The 20276-nt window shown below is 42.7% G+C and overlaps 2 long non-coding RNA genes across 2 annotated transcripts in view; one reads left to right on the forward strand and one right to left on the reverse strand.

Moving 5' to 3' along the window:
• Positions 1 to 1346: 1346 nt before the first annotated feature.
• On the forward strand, positions 1347 to 18460 carry LOC138739304 (uncharacterized). The gene is made up of 3 exons (XR_011342155.1): positions 1347 to 1434; positions 12443 to 12561; positions 18156 to 18460. It is a non-coding gene; the product is annotated as an uncharacterized lncRNA (long non-coding RNA).
• LOC138739303 (uncharacterized) overlaps positions 15954 to 20276 on the reverse strand; it is a 29582-nt gene continuing 25259 nt past the window's right edge. Inside the window, exon 2 of the long non-coding RNA XR_011342154.1 lies at positions 15954 to 17411. This is a non-coding gene — a long non-coding RNA (uncharacterized lncRNA). The remainder of the gene's footprint in view (positions 17412 to 20276) is intronic.

The raw sequence follows: 20276 nt of genomic DNA on the forward strand, positions 1-20276 counted from the left end.
GACATAGATAGGAGTAGGGATGAGGTCCTGAAGAGGGAAAATAAAGATTTAGGAAATTAAAAAGCAGGACCTAAGGGGTGGTAATCTCAGGATTGCTGCCTGTGCCATGTGTCAGAGGGTAGGAACAGGATGTTGTGGCAGATGAATGCATGAGTGAAGAGTTGGTGCAGGGGTCAGGGATTCACATTTCTTGATCTTTGGGATCTCTTCTTGGAAAGGTCTGACCTGTACAAAAAGGATGGGCTGCATCTGAACTAGAGCTGGACCAATATCTTGGCAGGCAGGTTTGCTTAAACCTGTTGGGGAAGGTTTAAACTAGTATGGCAGGGGTGTAGGAATCAGAATGTGAGGGCAGAGATTAGGGTAGAAAGACAAAAGAAAGATGCTTTGAGTTCTCAGTGAGGAAAGACAGGCAGAGGACAAAACATAAAGGTAGCCATTAAGATGATTTGAAATGTGTCTATTTCAATGCTAGGAGAATTAGAAATAAAGGGGATGAACTTAGCTCATGGTTCAGTTGTGGAACTACGATGTGGCCATTACAGAGACTTGGCTGGAGGAAGGGCAAGATTGGCTGATGCAGGTACCTGGGTTTGGGTGTTTTAACAAGAATAGGAGGTAGAAAAAGTGGGGGTGGGTTGTGTTGGGGAGAGTAGCATTACTGGTCAGGGATAGTACCACGGCTATTGAAAGGGAGAATGCTGCAGAGGGAGATTTCACTGAGTCGGTGTGGGTGGAATTCAGAAATAGGAAGGGAACTATCACTGTCCTGGGATTAGTCTATAGGCCCCCAAATAGCCCTCGGGATACTGAGGAGCAGAGAGGCAGGCAGATTTTGGAATGGTGCGGGAAATACAGAGTTGTAGTTATGGGTGATTTCAACTTCCTTAATATTGTCTGGCACCTACTGACTGCAAGAGGGATAGATGGGGCTGAATTTATCAGGCGTGTACAAGAAGGATTCCTGACAAAATATGTGGAGAGGCCGACTTGAGGAGAAGCCACACTGGATCTCGTTCTGGGCAATGAACCTGGTCAGGTGGTGGACCTCTTGGTAGGGGAGTATTTTGGTGAGAGTGACCACAACTCCCTTAGCTTCAACATAGCTATGGAAAAGGACTTAAACAGTCAAACTGGGGAAGGGCTAATTATGAAGGGATGAGGCAGGAAATAGCAAGAAGAAATTGGAAACAGATGTTCAAGGGTGAAAGCACAGATGATAGGAAAGGGGAATTGTGGTTGATGAAGCAGGAGAGGCAGCTAGTCAAGAGGAAGAAGGAAGCACACATTAGATATAGAAATCAGGAAACAGGAAGGGCTCATGAGAAGTATATGGTAGCCAGGAAGAAGCTTAAGAATAGACGGGAGAGCTCAAAGAAGGCATGTGAAGGCCTTGACATGCAGAATTAAGAAGAACCCCAAGGTGTTCTATGCGTAAGTGAAGGACAGAAGGGTGATGAAAATGAAGGTGGGGCTGCTAAAGGATAAAGGAGGCATCATGCCTGGAGGTAGAGGAGGTTGGGGAGGTCCTAAATGAAATGTTGTGTCAGCATTCACGCGAGAAAAGGACCTTGATCACGGTGAGGTCGAAATTGAACAGGCCTGTGTGCTGGACAATGTGGAAATTAAGGAAGCGGAAGTGTTGGATCTTCTTAAAAACATAAGATTGATAAGTCCCCAGGGCTAGGTGTGATATACCCCAGACTGCTGTGGGAAGTAAGAGAAGAGATTGCTGGGGCAGTAGCAATGATCTTTGAATCTTCTTTTGCTGCTGTGAATGTGCCAGAGGTTTGGAGAATGGCAAATGTAGTCCCCTTGTTTAAAAGGGGTAATTGAGAGAAACTGGGAATTATAGACTGGTGAGTCTTGCGTCAGTGGTGTATAAACTAATGGAGAGGATTCTTAAGGATTTGGAGAAGTACAGTCTTCTCGAGGATAGTCAGCATGGCTTTGTGAAGGGAAGGTCGTGCCTCGTGTCTGATTGAGTTTTTTAAGGAGGTAACAAAATAAATTGATGAGGGTAGGAGGTAGACGTGGTCTACGTGGATTTTATCAAGGTATTTGACAAGGTCCCACATGAGAGATTCATCCAGAAAAATCATGAGTTACAGCATCAGTGGAACCTTGGCTGTGTGGATACAAAATTGACTTCTAGGAAGAAAGCGGAGAGTAGAAGTGGAAGGAAAGTACTCTGCCTGGAGGTCGGTGACTAGTGGAGTGCCGCAGAGATATGTTCTGGGACCTTTGCTCTTTGAGATTTTTATAAATGACCTGGATGAAGAGGTGGAAGGATGGGTCAGTAAGTTTGCGGATGCCATAAAGGTTGAAGATTGTTGAAGGTTACAAGAGGACATTGACAGGATGCAGAATTGGGCAGAAAAGTGGCAGATGGATTTCAATCCAGATAAGTGTGAGGTGATGCATTTTGGAAGATGAACCAAAAGTCTGAGTACAGGGTTTATGGTCGGTTACTTAAGTGGGTGGATGAACAGAAGGACCTTCAGGTCCAAATCCATAAATCACTCAAGGTTCTTGCACAGGCTGATAGGATGCTGGGGTTCATTAATAGGGGGATTGAGCTCAAGAGTAGAGAGATCATGTTGCAATTCTACAAATCTCTGGTAAGACCACACTTAGAGTATTGTGTTCAGTTCTGGTCACTTCACTATAGGAAGGATGTGGAAGCTATGGAGAGGGTGCAGAGGAGATTTACCAGGACATTGCTTGGATTGGGAAACAGGTCTTGTGAGGCAAGGTTAGCAGAGCTGGGACGTTTCAATTGGAGCATAGAAGGATGAGGTAAGACTTGATAGAGGTCTACAAGATTATGAGAAGCATAAATAGGGTGGACAGCCAGCACCAGTTTCCTAGAGCAGGATCAGCAATAGTAGAGGACATGTGTACAAAAATAAGGAAGGGAAGTTTAGGGGAGATATCGGGGTAAGTGGTTTATTTACACAGAGGTGTGGGTGCCTGGCATGCCTTGCCAGGTATGGTGGTGGAAGGTGAAACATTAGGGGCATTTAAGAGACACTTAGACATGCACATAGATGAAGGGAAAATAGAAGGTTATGGGATAGGGAAGGTTGAGTACTTTCTTTTTGTTGGGAAGAGGTTTATGGGTTGGCCAAAGAGCCTGTACTGTGTTGTAGTGTTCTGTGTGCCCAATAACATCTCTATTAGAATGATAGAGAACATAACAAATAAACTGTGGTGGTCACTTGTTTATCAAAGATAACCTCCATCCTAAAGAGGAATAGATATTTTAGCTATTAAGAGACTGATGGAATGTGGTTTGGTCCCAGGAAGTGATGCTGAGTTCAGTGAGCCATGACCTTGTTGAATGGCAGAATCAGAACAAGGGGATAAATGGCCTGTTCCTGCTTTTATCTCTTATGAACACAAGAACAAAGCTGAAATTGGCCACCAAGTCCTTCAAACCTACTCTGCCATTCAGTATGATCAATGTATATCTACTATGGCCTCCATTCTTCTCCTGTGCCAGTTCCCCATAATGCTTAATTCCTTGACTATTCAAATATTTTATCTTCACTTTAAATATATCTAATAATCTGGCCTTCATCACTCTTAAGGGCAGAGACTCAGGGCAAGAATGTCATAATGTTCTGCTTTTAAAAATATTGGTGCAAAATTAATCATTTTCCAGTGATCCCAGCACATCAGTGCATAGGTATTCCCTGACTTACCACCTATGCAACTTGCATATGACCAAAATTTTAAAAATTATATTAACATTGCGTGTTTACAGGTAAAATTCGGGCAAATATGGAAAATATTGCCTGGTGAGAGGTTGGCAGTGGTGTCCAACAACTTGCTGGACTTGGTGGCCTCCATGTTGAATTTGATTAACTACAACACGGATACAGTGCAATTCTGACATGCATCCATTCAGAGATAAGACGGGTTGGCCAGAAATGAACACAGACATAAGTTGAGAAGTGCTATGTTGAATTTAAGTATTGAATTGAATGTGGAGTACATGGTTAATGACAGGAGTCTTAACAGTATAAAGGAACAGAGGGGCCAGCCCCAAAGATCCCTTGAGGTGGGGGCACAAGTTGATGGGGCTGTTAAGAAGTCTAAGGGTGTGCTGGCCTTCATTGGTTGAGGGTTTGAGTTCAAGAGCCATGAGGCAATTTTGCACCTCAATACAAGTCAGGTTAGACTACACTTGGAGTATTATGTTCAGTTTTGATCATCTCTTGACAAGAGGAGGTAGCTGCTTTGGGGAGGGTGCAGAGGATTTTTTTCCAGGATGTTGCCTGGATTGGAGATCCTGTCTTGTGAAGCAAGGATTTTCTCTTTGAGGTGACAAAGGATGGGAGGTGTCTTAATATAAGATTATGAAGTGCATAGATGGGGTAGGTAGCCAGCACATTTTTCCCGGAGTGACAACTGCAAATACCAGAGGACATCCATTCAAGGTGAGTAGAGGAAAGTTTAGTGGAGATATCAGAGGCAAATTTTTTTTCCACACAGAACGTTGGGAGTCTGAAATGCAAAGATGTGGTGATTGATGCTGGAACAATAGAGACATTCAAAGAACTCTTGGATAGGCTCATGGATATAATAAAAACAGATGGTTATGTGAGGAAGGAAAGGATTAGGTTATTGTGTCGTAGGTTTACATAGGTCAGCCCCACATCATGGATCAAAGGCCTATACTGTGCTGTAATGTTCTATGTTCTAAAGATAAATCAGCAAGGAATTTTCAGCACTTTTATTCCTTCTTTATAAAACATATTTAGGGCAGTGACTCATATCAGGCTCATACCACTTTGCTGGTAAATGCATACATTCTTTGGGAGTGAAGACTCATGCAACATATCCTATTCAATCCTTCATCCACCCAAATCATGCCTGATTCACCTTTGGGAAGTTTATGCAGCCCTTCATTTTTCTCTGGCTCAGAAAATAACAGGTAAAATAACGTTGGGTGTTTATACTCAAGAAAGGGAACTTTTTGCACAGGAAAGAGTAAATAGGTCAATTGTTTCAAAGGTGAGAGTGGATCTCAATTTGATCTTCATGTATTTATAAAACTGTGAAACTAAATTGATCTGAAACCTAATTACGTTCTCTGCAGTCAGAATCGGCAAATGGAAGCAATCTTCAATGAATTATCTAAACTGATATCAATAGTTTGATGCTTACTCCCACCAACTCCCTTGGCTACCTCATCTACATCTCTTCACACCCTGACCCTGTAAAGATTCCATTCCCTTCTCTTAATTCCTCCATCTCCGACACATCTGCTCCCAGGATGCGGAGATGTTCTCCTCCTTCAAATAATGTGGCTTTCACTCTAACACTATCAACTCGGCACTCCCCTACATGTCCTCCATTACTCGCGCATCTGCCCTGGCCCCCTTCGCGCCCCCCTCCCACGTGCAATAAAGACAGGATTCCCCTACCACTCCACCAGTTTCCAACATGTCTTCCTCCCCCATTTCTGCCACCTACCACGTGATTCCACTACCAGATATTTATTCCCTCTCCACCTTCAGCAGGGACCACTCCATCCATGGCTCCCTTGTCCACTCCTCCCTCCCCACCAATCATCCCCTAGGCATCTACCCCTGGAACCAGTTGCTCCCACATCTCCTCCCTCACCACCCTACGGGGCTCAAGCAATCCTTTAAAGTGAAGCAAAATTTCACTTGTGAATCTGCAGGGATCATCTACTGCATCCGGTGCTCCCATTGTGGTTTCCTCTTCATTGGAGAGACTGGGCACAGACTGGGAGATTGTTTTGTTGAGCACCCTGGCTCTGTCTACCGCAATAGCGTGGATCTCCCAGTGGCCACCTATTTCAATTCCCCATCCTATTCCTTTGTTGACATGTCTGTCGATAGTCTCTTGCACTGCCAGACTGAGACCACCCAAAAATTGGAGGAACAACCACTCATCTTCCATCTGGCCACCTCCAACTGGATGGCATTTTCATTGACTTCTCACATTCCCATTAAACCACATCCCCTCCTTCCCCCCTGTGCAGTGAACTGGGATTCACTGGTAGTGCGTTGCGCTGATGGCTGGCTTCGCCTCCTAGCTCCACCCCCATCTGCTCACATATAATTCTGGTTTCCTGCCTAAACCCAAAACCCTTCCTACTGTGAACCCCTATCCATAGTTATAAGCTAATAAAAGCATTTTTTCTTCCTCCAGTTATGAGAGCTTTTATTCAGGTTACTATTTTTTAGCTTATTCCCTAACAATGGAAGCACTACTCAAGCCAGGTCCGTTGCTGATAGACCCTCTGTCCCCTGATGCAGCTGAGGAGTTCACATACTGGCTAGACTGCTTCCAGGCCTACCTGAATGTGATCAGAGAAGTCTTCCACACCGATTAACTTGAGGTCTGCACTCGTTTCAAGGGTAGGAACGAAAAGGTACGCAGTCATCAGGGACTGCACTACAGATGATGCTGCCATCGAGGCATTGAAAGCTCGGTACCTGAAGTCACAAAATGAGGACCTAGCAAGGCACTGACTCGTTCTACATCACCAACAGCCAGGAGAGATCATCGATAACTACCTGCTGAATCTGTGGACACTTGCCAAGAAGTGTAGGTATGGGCTGTGTTCGTGAGGAAGAAAAGATCTGGGACACTCTAGTCATGGGGGTCCACTTGAGGTACATGAGACAGTGACCACTTGAGTCAGGAAAGAAGGACCCGGATAGCCACGTTGAACTGGCCAAATCATTTGAATAGGCCAAGCTCAAGAATGAAAATCTTCAAGCCAGCGAGCTCGCTCACCCAGATGACCCCTTCCAAGGACCAATCTAATGTCATTAGATATGGGGATAGTGCCGGAGGATTGGCGCATTGCGCATGTGGTTCCGTTATTTAAAAAGGGTTCAAGGAGGAAGCCTGGCAACTATCGGCCTGTAAGTTTGACATCTGTGGTAGGTAAATTAATGGAGAAAATTCTTAGAGATAGTACTTATAAACATCTGGATAGACAGGGTCTGATCAGGAGCACTCAACATGGATTTATGGGAGGAAGGTCATGTTTGACCAATCTGATTGAATTTTTTGAAGAGGTGACTAGGAATGTGGATGAGGGTAGCGCAGTGGATGTTGTCTATATGGACTTCAGTAAGGCCTTCGATAAGGTACCACATGGAAGGTTAGTTAGGAAGGTGCAGTCTTTAGGTATAAATTTTGAGATAGTCAAATGGATTGAACATTGGCTGAAAGGGAGAGGCCAGAGAGTGGTAGTGGATAATTGTCTGTCAGGTTGGAGGCCGGTGACCAGTGGTGTGCCTCAAGGATCTGTATTGGGCCCATTGTTTGTTATATACATTAATGATCTAGATGATGGGGTGGTGAATTGGATTAGTAAATATGCAGATGATACTAAGATAGGTGGAATAGTGGATAATGAAGAAGGTTTTCAAGTATTGCAGAGGGATTTGGGCTGCTTAGAAAAGTGGGCTGAAAAATGGCAGATGGAATTTAATGCTGATAAGTGTGAGATGCTTCATTTTGGTAAGAAGAATCAGAATAGGACATATGTGGTAAATGGGAGAGCATTGAGGAATACAGAAGAGCAGAAAGATTTAGGAGTGACGGTACATCGTTCCCTGAAGGTAGAAACTCACGTGAATAGGGTGGTGAAGAAGGCTTTTAGTATGCTGGCCTTTATCAATCATTGCATGGAATATAGGAGTTGGGAGGTGATGTTGAGATTGTATAAGACGTTGGTGCGGCCTAATTTGGAGTTCTGTGTGCAGTTCTGGTCGCCTAATTATAGGAAGGATATAAACAGAGTGGAGAGAGTGCAGAGAAGGTTTACCAGAATGTTGCCTGGGTTTAAGCATCTGGAGTATGGGGAGAGATTGGATAGATTGGGTCTTTATTCTTTGGAGCGTAGAAGGTTGAGAGGGGATTTGATAGAAGTATTTAAGATTATGAAAGGGATAGACAGAATGGATGTGGATAAACTATTTCCGTTAAGAGGAGGAAAGTTTAAAACAAGAGGACATGAGTTAAGAATTAAGGGGCAGAGCTTTAGAGGTAACATGAGGGGGAACTTCTTTACTCAGAGAGTGGTAGCTGTGTGGAATGATCTTCCGGGAGAAATAGTGGCGGCGGAGTCAATTGTATTATTTAAGAAAAGGTTGGACAGGTATATGGATGAGAAGAAGATGGAGGGTTATGGGCATTGTGCAGGGAGGTGGGACTAGAAAGGGGTGTTTGGTTCGGTGCGGACTAGAAGGGCCTAATGGCCTGTTTCCGTGCTGTAATTGTTATGTTATGTTATTACCCCAGCCCCAGTGGCTGCCACTTCCCTTGCTAGGGAGAGCTTTTTCTGCAGCAAGAGCCAGCACCCCCGATCTCGTTGTCTGGCTAAAGACTCAGTGTGTTCTAGCTGTGGTTTTTAAAAAAAAAGGGCAATGGGTGAGGGTTTGCTGCGTCACGGGAAGCCTGGGGAAGTCCATGGCCTGCACCGCTCCAGGATCCAATTCCAAGTCATCTGCCCCGAATTCACCCAAGCCCACTTCCTGCATTACATGCCGATGAAGGGTTGCAGTTAGGCAACGGCCATCTTACCATGACCCAAATTCAAACAGTGCCATCATCGGAGGAGGAAGGAGGGCAGCCATCTTGATGCGCCATGAGGTCGACACGATCTTACACATGCAGGGCAACCCAGGACAGTGGGGGCCACTCGAGTGAGGAGTATGGAGTCTCTGGGGTCCTAGTGTCAATGGTCCTAGATCAGGACAGACCTCACCAGCTCAGCAACTGCATAGTGACTGTGAGTGTATACGGACATTCCACTAAATGCCTAATTGACACAGGCTCGACTGAAAGCTTCATAGACTCATGGACTGTGCAAGAATACAACCTTCCAATTATCGCATATTTCTCATGTCTCATTCGCATTCTACGCGTGTTCAACAACCTTGTATAGTACATATGTCATTTGAAGGGGGCAAGTTCTGTAAATTTCACCTGTATATACTTGATGAATTGTGTGCTCTGGTGTTGTTGGGCCTGGATTTCCTGTGTCACCTTAAAAGTGTGACCTTGGAGTATTCTGGTCCCTTCCAGCCCCCCCCCCCCCCCCCACCCATCCATCCTCGTAACGGTTCAGAATGGCGGGCCCCTAAAATCAGGACACATATGCAGCCTCTCCACACTGAATATCGAATGCCCCTCCTCACTTCTTTAATGTGTCCTCTGAATGCAAACCTATTGCTATGAGAGCAAGAGGTACAGTACAGCAGACCAAGATTTCATAAAAGTTTGAGACACAACATCTGCTCGACAAAAGCATAATCGAAACTATCACCAGCCCGTGGAGAGTGCAAGTGGTGGTAAAAGGGGAAAACTCATCCAGGGTAGTAATTGACTATAGCCAAACTATTAATCGGTTAAAAACTCCTGGACACATACTACCCCCTCGAAAATCAATCATGGTGAATGATATTGCGCAGTATTGGGTCTATTCAACCATCGACCTGAAAGCTGCTTATCACCAGCTGCCAATTCTGAGTACCGACCATATACGGTATTTGAGGCTAATGGACATCTCTATCAATTCCGGAGGGTCCCTTTTGGTATAACTATCAGGGTTTCAATCTTCCAGAGGTAAATGGACAGAATGATGGATGAGTATGGGTTGAAGACTACCTTCCCCTTCCTCAATAATGTCACCATCTGTGGTCAACCTCCAGACTTTTCTCCACGTGACGAAAGCCCTGAACCTCACTTATAAGTCTGAAGAGTCCATGTTTAGGATTAAACATCTGGCTATCCTTGGTACGTGGTGGAGAATGGCATCATTGGCCCCGATCCCGATAGGATGCACCCCCTGCTAGAGCTCCCCATCCCTGGAACCACAAAGGCTTTGAGGAGATGCCTGGGGGTTTTCTCATCTTACGCCCAGTGTATCCCTCAATACGCTGATAAGGTTCACCCTCTCTTAAAAGCCACTAATTTCCCCCTTTCGTCTGAAGCCCAAGCAGCTTTTAATTTCCTCCAAAATCACATTGTGAAAGCCACCATGCACATGGTGGATGAGAATGTACTTTTTCAAGTGGAAAGCAACTCTTTGGACATAGCCTTGGCCATTACCCTCAACCAGGTGGGCAGGCTGGTTTCATTTTTTTCTCTGACATTACAAGGTCACCAGCTCCGGAACCCCTCTGAGGAAAAGGAGGCTCAAGCCATTGTAGAAGCTGTGAGGCACTGGAGACACTACCTGGCGGATCAGAAATTTACGCTCCTCACTGAGTAGCACTCGGTCACATTCATGTTTAATATGTCGAGGGGAAAATCAAAAATGACAAGATTGGTAGGTGGAAGATCAAGCTCTCCACTTGCAATTATGACATTGCTTATCGGCCAGGAGCTCTTAATGACCCCCCAGATGCCTTATCCAGAGGAAGCTGTACCTCTGGACACACTAGTCAACTGCAGTCTCTCCATAATGATCTCTGCCATTCAGGGGTTGCCCACATGGCTCATTTTGTCAAGGCACGCAATCTGTCCTACTCCATGAAAGACATCAGGGAAATGACCAGGTCTTGCCTGATCTGCGTGGAGTGCAAGCTGCACTTCTACTGCCCCACCAAGGTGTACCTGATCAAGTCATCCAGGCCCTTCGAATGCCTCAGTGTCAATTTTAAGGGACCTCTCCCCTACATGAACAGGAACACTTTCTTCCTCTATTGTTGCTGAGTACTCCCACTTTCTGTTTGCCATTCCATATCCAGTCACGTCCACTTTGTCAGTCATAAAGGCCCTAGATTCCATTTTCACCATGTTCATGTATCCCGGCTATATTTCATAGCAACCAGGGCTCAAACTTTGAGTGACGAGCTATGTTAGTACCTGTTGGTGATGGGCATCGCATTCAGCAGGACTGCTAGCTACAGCCCCTGGGGGAATGGGCAGGTTGAAAAGGAGAATACCATGGACTGTAAGGCTTTCAAACTGGTCATGAAGTCAAAAGGCCTTCCAGACTCACACTGGCAAGAAGCTCTTCCTATGGCGCTACATTCCATCCGGTTGCTACTATGTACTGTGACCAATGCTACTCCTCAGGAGCTCCTATTCAATTTTGAAAGAAAGTTGGCTTCAGGAACTCAACTCCAAACCTGGATCACCACTCCTGGTCCAATCCTTCTCAGGAAGCATGTGAGGAGAAGCAAGACCAACCCCCTGGTGGAAAGGTGAAACTGCTCCACACCAATCGCACATACTCTTACCTTGATGGCAGGGAGGACACCTTCTCAATCAGGGACCTGGCTCCTGCCAGAACAGAGGAGGAAATCAAAAATGACAAGATTGCTAGGTGGAATCTTGTTGCCATGTGCCCTGTAAACCACAGAGCTCATTCTCACCATCCCCAGTCAGGGCTTCGGGGAATCTGGTTCAGGAGGAAAGTGGACCCCCACCACTGAGTAGCTGGAGACACAGCCCATCTTTCCTCCCTCACAAGGGGATCAGGAGACCCAAGGAGTCCAAGGCCCCCCGGGTCTAAGGTGCTCCAGAACCCCAGACCACTTAAATCTGTAAATTTGTAAATAAATGTATTTTCAACTTTTTTTCTGAACCCAAGTTCTTTGTCTTCATCCACAGATCCTAAGTTCTACAGGAAGGGGTGAATGCAGTGAACTGGGATTCATTGGTAGTGTATTGTGTTGATGGCTGGCTCCGCCTCCCGGATTCGCCCCATCTGCTCACATATAACCCTGGTTTCCCACCTAAACCCAAAACCCTTCCAAAGACTACTGTGAAACCCAATCCATAATTATAAGCTCATAAAAGCGATTGTTCCCCATCCAGTTGTGAGAACTTTTATTCACGCTACACCATCTTTTTTTCTCTCTCTCACTGTCTGTCTCTCTCTTCCCTTTTCCCTCTTTTCACAGAGCCAAAATCAATTCTCACCTTTCCTCCTATCATATCCAATTAACACCTTTTGACTGGTGGTCTGGACTCCTTACACTGCCAATCTTCAATCTTTATTCAGATGTTTTTCCTGTTCTTTGCTTATACCTTGAAGGAGGGCTCAGCCAGAAACGTCGGTAATATAGCTTTACCTCCTATGGACACTGATACTGGCCGAGTTCTTCCAGCATTTCTGAGTGTTTTTTGTTCTACAATCAGCTTCTGCCGACTTTCCTGTTTCACTAATGTTGAGATTTAACCACGCTTTAAAAGTCTTAGATCATTAAATCGTAATTCTTACAAGACCCATGTCAAGATGACATAGTGTAATTGTAAGTGAGGAAGATATGCAATCCTGACTAATGTGTTTACTGCATCCACTCGGAACCATTGTGCTCTTGATTATAATGGCTCACATTCACAGGGTGGAACATTCTCCTTTCGTCAACTCTGGACAACTTAAAGCAAGCAGTGGCAGGCTCGTATCAAATGCAGTCTCCCTGATTTTCAGATTAATCGCTCAATGGACTAGAAACTGTGGGAGGGGCTTTTGAAGTCCTCCACAGTCAGAAACACCAGTCATGGAGCTACAGAGGGAGAATGCAGTCAAGGTTTGCCTAACAGTTAGAAGTGAGTAACCAAGTTCAATAATCTCACATTAAAGGTCAAGATAATTGAATGCATCTCCCAGTTAATGTATCTTTATTGCCATCTCTCCACTTCATATTACATGCTCCCATCAGACAGTTGATACGATAAATCATTACTTATTAACTTTCATGCAGTCCACCACTCATTCACACACATCTCCCTATCAATGCTCCCACATACAAATCACAATTCACTTGCTCTATCATTATTCACTGAAGATCATTTCCACCCTTTCCATCAATGGTTTGCAGCAGTCCATATTATTGACTCAGAGTTTAGGGGCAGGTATGGTACTATTGACGGAAGTAACAGTAACCTTGTTTACTGTGGATAGTCTGCCGAATTCTTTAATCATGGAATATGGGTAGTTGATTTAAGGTCAATGTCTAATTTCTATTGAGAAAATTACATTAATAATCCACGCAGTAAAGGAATTTCTGTAGCGTTCTGGAATATTGAATGTGACCTTCTTTGGATGACCAGAGACTAAAATGTAGAGGGAGCAAATACTTGGGTTGGGTGGGGGGGGGGGGAGGAAACAAGTTCTTCACATAGAGAGTAGTGGGTACATAGAATGTGCTGCTGATATCAGTAGTGGAGGCGAGGACAATGGAATCTTTTAAGAGGCTATCGGATAGGTACATGAAACAGAAAAATTATGCTGTAGGGAAATTCTTGGAAGTTGGGCCAAAGAGCTTGTACTGTCGTCTTTACACAGTGGAGGTTCCATGGTTGCAGATGATTACACTTTGAACCATGAGGATGCTTCCTTTCTGGATAAATCCCATGCCACGGACTCCAGCTGTAGTTTGAAAGTAACTAAATCCATTACTTCAGTTAAGAGCTTTCAAATGTAAGGGTAGGCTGCAAACGAGAATGAATGGGAAATCCTTCACAGCCGCCCAAAATGATCAGAGGATGGACGACCCTTACTCCACAGGCTCGGCTTTATAAGAGGTGGTGTCTATGTAGCTCTTTGATAGTCTTTGTTTTCAGACATGTGGCTCCTGTTTTATGTTCAGCATTTTTTACAGATACTGCCTGACCTGTTGAGTGTTTCCAGCATTTTTGTTTCATTTCAAATTTCCACTGTAAGGAGGTTTTGATTTTCATGCATTGCTACTATAGAAATTAGTTTAGGTCTGTCTCTTTCTCTTCCAATCACCTTCCAACAGTTGAATACACAGAGCTCACCTTTAACTCATTAGACAACCAACCTGAAAGCAATTAATGGTCCCTTTGAATAAACGGTGAAAGTTGTGTAATCTGTATTAGGCATGTAACCCACACGAGCTCACATAGGCAGTTTCATGATGATTGGCATTGTGATAGATTATGTCATGTTTGTATTGTATATAGATATGTTTTTGGAAGATAAATTGGGGCAGATTTTTTAGTGTAGGTCACATACAAACACTTCAAAACAGATTTCATTTAAAATACTGGAGCTTTGCTCAAGCCAGACAGGGCTCCTAGGGGCCTTTCCAAAACTTTGGGAAGTGCCTAGGAGACTTCACTAATGGATTGTTGTTTTGATGAAAGAGGCCGCTCCTCGGAGCCGTAAACTGTCTGGAGTGCACTTTAACTCATGTGAACCAACATCTTGGGTTGAAATTTCTGGATAATTAATTGTACTCCAAGTTTTGCAAGCAGAGAAAGTCAAACAGGCTTTTTCTCTGAGAGTGAGAGAATTCAGTCCTGCAGTTTTACAGTTCAGCAGCAGCTGGGACTGGAACTGGCAAGCTTGTGGAAAATCCCATTTTGCGGATGGATTGTGAGTTCTTAGTTCGGCTTGGTCAAAGCCCTTGTGGTCCATACAAGAGGAGAGGACTGGCTGCCTAATGTTTCACTTGAAATAAGGGAAATGTGGTGACCTGAAAGAAAGAGGTTATCATCTGGAAAACCTTATAGGGCATGTTTCTTCAGTAAAAGGGATCTCTCTCTGAAAACTGACAAGAACCTTCCTGAGTGGTAACTATTTACCTTTCAAGCACCAAAGCCTGGTGAAATTCATATATGTTAAATTCTGTTCACTGCAACCAGTGAACTTGGAGGAATGAGAAGTGAGATTGGACTGTGAATCAAAGAACTTTTCTGAACTTACATACGCGTGTGCTTAGAATTAGAAGGGGGTTAAGTTAGGTTAGTTAAGTTAATTGTAATAAGTTAAAGTTTGATCCTGTTTTCATGTCTAAGGATAATTAAAAACAACTTTTGTTTAAATAACTATTTGTCTTGTTGAATATCTATTGATGCTGGGTTTTGGGGTCCTCTGGGCTCATAACAGCATTATTATTGGCTATTTATGCACGGCCAGCGTACAGAGAAAGTAAGTATGCAGCCATGTGTTGGAATTTGTCAAACATCTCAAGATTATAATGTAATAATCAAAATCTCGATTTAAAGGTATATTTAGTGCCAAGGAAAACTGCCAAGTAATCCAAATTCTATGCCCTTGACTTTTTCAGTTTCCATACTTCTCTGCAGGATTGCTTAATAAACCCTTAAACTTAAGGAATGGAGCACAATTAATTATCCAGAAATTTCAACCCAAGATGTTGGTTCACATGAGTTAAAGTGAATGAAAATAAACGTGATATAAGTGAATATCAGGAAAAGAAAAGCATCTGAATTTGTTATCAAACATGAACTAAAATCAAAAATTAAAAGAGGAAATGTGCAAATCCACAGTTACACTTTTCAGAAAAGGAAAAAAACATTAGGTTATATCTTGCATATTATTTTGGCAGAACATTGCAAGAAGCATTAGTCAAATCAATTCTGTTTTCAGTTGATATTATAAGTTATTATTAGATTTTTCTTGCACTCTCATTGCCTTCACTACAAGAGAGAGTGGATGTGAATTTAACCATCTTAAATATTGATTGAATGTGTTTACAGTATCACCGAACAAAATATGTGTCTGGGTGGGAAGCGATTTTGAGTGAATAAAAATGAAAGTTTAACTCCTGATTCAGCAATGTGTGTCTGGTTGATTTGACGAGCTAAAGTTAAATTTATTAATATTTAAAGCAAATGTGCAGCTTTAAATCAGATGGATTTAATTTGATAAATAACAACATGGGATTAACCTTTTTGTTTTGTGATTTATAGGTGCCATTGTTCTTTGAACTAATAATCTCAAAACCACTTATTTTAATTCAAGTTTCCATTTCAAAAGCTGTTTTGGTTGGCCGGCTCTTTTGGCATCACTGAGACATCATCAGAAATATTTCTGCTTATTTTCACATCAAGTAATTATCTATCTGACTGTCTGTCTTGGGTAAACTTGTAGCTCTCACTTTGTTCGTTTTAGATTGGTCACAGTGTTTGAACTACCGAAAGAAAATAGACACACACACCGAGAGCAGTTCAGATGTTACAAATGTTTATTACAAATTCAAAAGCTGATTTCACACTACAATATGCAAGCCCTTCCCAACTATACTTATCAATGCTTGGACTGGTCCCAACTGCCAAAGCGAGGCAACGACTGCACGCTGGTAGTAGGTTGTCAGAGCGGCGGTAGCAGCTTCTCCACCTCCCCTGACCGGGACGTTGGCTGGACTCCAGAAGTTCTTCTTCTTCTTGCTGAGAGATGTTGCCACCTCTCGAAGAGTCTCTCACTTCAGCAGTGGGACCTTGCCTTATATTACCCAAAAACTGCTTACCCAAGCACCTATTCCCAGCACAGCAAGAAAGATAAGCAAGCAAGCTAGCACGCTAGGTTAATTAACGAATAATATAATTTTCAGCTTATCATTTTTAATACAATGGTTTATTCTACATCAAGGCTAGGTCTCTGACAGTCTGTGACCAAAACAAGCAGGAAGATTAAATGTTCTCGGTACACAGATGTCCTTTCTTCAGATAACAGTATCTCTGGCCCCTCGGCGGAATTTTGCTTATGTCTGCTGAGTCTAAAAACAATTAGGTTCTCAGCCTTGCAGAACCCAAAGCTGCAAGTTTTAAAAAAAAAGGGTTCTCAGCACTGCAGAACCAAGAGCTGAAAATTAAAAAAAAACAGGTTAAAAAAATAGGTTAGAATCTTCCATTACACTGTCATTAGCTTTAATTGGGAACACCAATTGCAGATTTTTCTCTTACTTGGTGCTTTTTTTTTGACTGAATAAACTTTCCAAATCATTTATATTTTTCCCTTTCCTGAGCAAGATCTCAAGTTTACATTATTCCAGTGGCATAGCAGTTTGGTTGATGCCACCAGAATAATGGTGCTGCTGTCGATCTTCGACAGGCTGATGGATCATGAATGAAAATAGTGCACTGATCATTATTCTGTTGGATCAAATGAAAAATATTCTATTTCTTTTCTATTAATAGTGTAGTTTGGTGGTAGACTATGAACAGGGTAATCCTTCATGGAATAGTTTTAAAAGTTGTATATTTTGTTGGTCTGTTTTGCATAGTTCTTCATCCTAAATGTCTTAAGTTGCTAAATCAAAACAAAAAAAACTGTGGATGCTGGAAATCTGCAATAAAACTAAAAAATGGAGGAAACTCGCTATCATGTTAGTTTCAGATGGATCAAAATGGGGGTGACAGGGAGACACGACAGTACAATTTGTTGAATATGTCATTAGTAATGATCAGAAATGCTTTCTGGTGTGGTCAACTAACTTCCTCTAAAGGAAGCCAATGATGTATATAAAGAATATACAAGTAACAATAAACAATTGCAATGACAGAAGTCAGCAATATTTTATCTTTGCTCATGATCTTTTCTTCCTTTTGGTTGACAGAGAAGATTCTTGATTCCATATTCTACCAACCTCTTCCTCAGAGAAGCTGCAATTCTCTTCACAGCAAATCTGCTTGGAATCAAATGAAATTAATTGCATTCAACTTTAATTAAAAAAAAAGTCACTGTTCAATCAGTGCAGGCAAGCAGAATATGTGTTGGGAGTCTGTTAATTTTAGGATTACCAAAATCAACAGTTTGGAACATCATTAAGCAGGAGAAGGCTGGTGGGCTCAGTTATTGGAAAGAGACCTGATTCAATCACTACTGTCTTTAGGAGACTTCATGAACAGAAATAGAGAGGGAAGATGCAAACCACTAGTTAGTCACTGAAACAGGATGGCCAGATTACAGTTTGCCAAGAAGTATTTAAAGGAGCTTGCAGAATTCTAGAAAAAGGTCCTGTTGGCAGATGAGACCAAGATTAACCTGTCTTAGAGTGAAGCAAGAGCAAAATTTGGAGATGTAAAGGAACCGCCCAAGATCCAAAGCATAGCACCTTTGACATCGTTTGCATGTTGCAGTCTAGCCTCTATTTCTGTTCATGAAGTCTCTTGCAGACACTAGTCATTGATGCATCCACATCTGCCTCCCGAGAAGTGATTCTAATCTGTCAGACATCTATTTGGGGATTTTTCTTCAATATGATGAGAATTCTGTCATTAGTAGTGGAGGTCTTCCTTGGAATACCAGTCCCTTTATGATTACTGAGCTTATCAGTGGACTCTTTCTTCTTAATGATGTTCTAAACTGTTGATTTTAGTAATGCTAAGGTTTGGGCAATGTCTCTTATTGTTTTATTCTTGCTTTTCAGCCTCATAATTGTTTATTTGACTTTCATTGGCTCAACTCTGGTCCTCCTATTGAAAAATGGCAACTACAGTCTCTAAAGGTGATCAAAAGCTTAGAAGCAAGCCTGGTTCTCTTATTATCTGCACCAAATGAAACAATTAAACACACTGTACCTGAGTACTCACAAATACTTGGGAAGTCAAATGCCCCAAACATTATGGTGCCCTGAAATGATGGGACTATGTATAAAAAGTGCCGTAATCTCTACATGGTCAAAATAATGTGTAGACGAATAACCTACAATAAAATTTGGAATGTGCAATTTTATTACATGTGAATTGTTCAATTACATATTTAAAACTCGAGCACAGGGCCAAAAAAATGAAAATAGTGTTGATGTCCCAAACATTATGGAGGTCACTGTAAATAGTGGCACGGTGCCAGAGTTACTGTAATGGCAGCAATCCCACTAGTGTGGACCCCACAGAGCAGGGAGTGGAGTCACAGTGCTGCACAGGGCCCTACTGCAACCATGGGTTGTATGCGCTCTGTGTCATGGGCAGTGTAACATGAGGGGTTGCAGACTCTAGAGCAACAGTGGACCCACACAGGGCACCAGAAACAGGGAGAAAACAACACATTGAGGAGAAACTTAGGAGAGAACCCTACGTGATGGTCATCGCAGTAGTGGTCCAGCGAGGGGCTGAGCTGCCATATAGGCTGTGGGATTTTGGCGACTTGCAGCTGAAGTAACCCAGACAGGTTTCACTCTGCTGGAAACTGGCTCATGGGAACCAGGTCCAAAACTTGGATTTGAGAGGCTGCTGAGGGCACCATAGGGCTCCTGAAGACTTTGGGTGCTTAAGGAACTCCAGTGGACCTGGAGTTTGGGTTGCCAATTATTCAAACTGGTCTGTGTGGCTGCAGAGGCTGCTGGAGTGCTAGACCTGAATCCATGGACACTCAGTGTCTTTATTTTCCTATTTCTCCTATTGTTCAGGGGCAGTGGGCAATGCTCATGGTGACTCTGTTTGCCTTAAGGCAGACAAAAGTTAAGGTATATCATGTATATGATATTTTTAATTAACCATTACGTGACAAAAGGAACCTTGGACCTTTAATGGTATATGAGTTTGGCACTTTATTTTACTTTTAAAAGGCACATACTTCCAGGTCGAGGGGAGATCACATAACATACTAAAGGAACATTTTTAATAATATTGATTATTTTAAGGAAGTCCCAAAAATGCTTTCTAGCAAATAAGATTCTGTTTTCATGAAGTGCATCTTCCACAAAGAGTAATGCAGCAATGAACAGATGCTGGGACCAAATTAAGATTGGTTTGGCAGGCAGTTCTGCATCTATCATTCTACTCCATTGATTTGAAAAGAGGCTGGAGGACTTGTGGTTTGCAGAGGAAACGGAATTAAATTTGTTTTGAAGAACTATTTTATTTTAATGCTTTTAATTCTTGCTGGTGTTTTCAGATGTTTTAATTAAAATTGATTTAAAGCTATCTTAATGGATTGACAGCTTTGGCAGGAGACAAACTTTAGCCTACAGCAGTGTCTTCTGTCATAGCTAAATGTCACCAGATATCTGGGAAGTGCAGGGAGACAACCCAAAAGGCTTGGTAGATACTGTCAGTAATTCTGGCTGGTGGCCTAAATCCAGCCCAATTGTTTTCAAATAATGGTTTGGGATAACTAGTGTCCAGAATATCTTGGATGATAGACCCACATTATTTTTTGAATAGTGTCTTTAATTTCATTAATCCATTGCAGAGCATAAATGCCTCATGACACAGGAAGCCCCAGATGCTGAAATTTGGAGTAAATGCCTCGTACGAGAAATGTTATTTCTGAGGGTGCCAATTGGATTTTGGCACTCTGCTGTTCAGAGAGGACTTAAATCCACAACCTTCTGATAGAGTGCTATCGACTGTGTCACAACGCACATAAGTATCCTTTACCTACACTATCAGACATGCTCAGATTTTGCTTTAAACATAATGATGAGGCTAATGGCACCAAGAAATGAGAAAGGTATTGATGCACCATCAAAATCTTCAAAGACTAGTAGTTGTAGAGAAACTGATAGGCTTTTATTCACAATGGAATGGATGTCTGTCCATTCAGGGGT

Source organism: Narcine bancroftii, chromosome 7, assembly GCF_036971445.1.
Source record: "Narcine bancroftii isolate sNarBan1 chromosome 7, sNarBan1.hap1, whole genome shotgun sequence".
Taxonomy (NCBI): Eukaryota; Metazoa; Chordata; class Chondrichthyes; order Torpediniformes; family Narcinidae; genus Narcine; species Narcine bancroftii.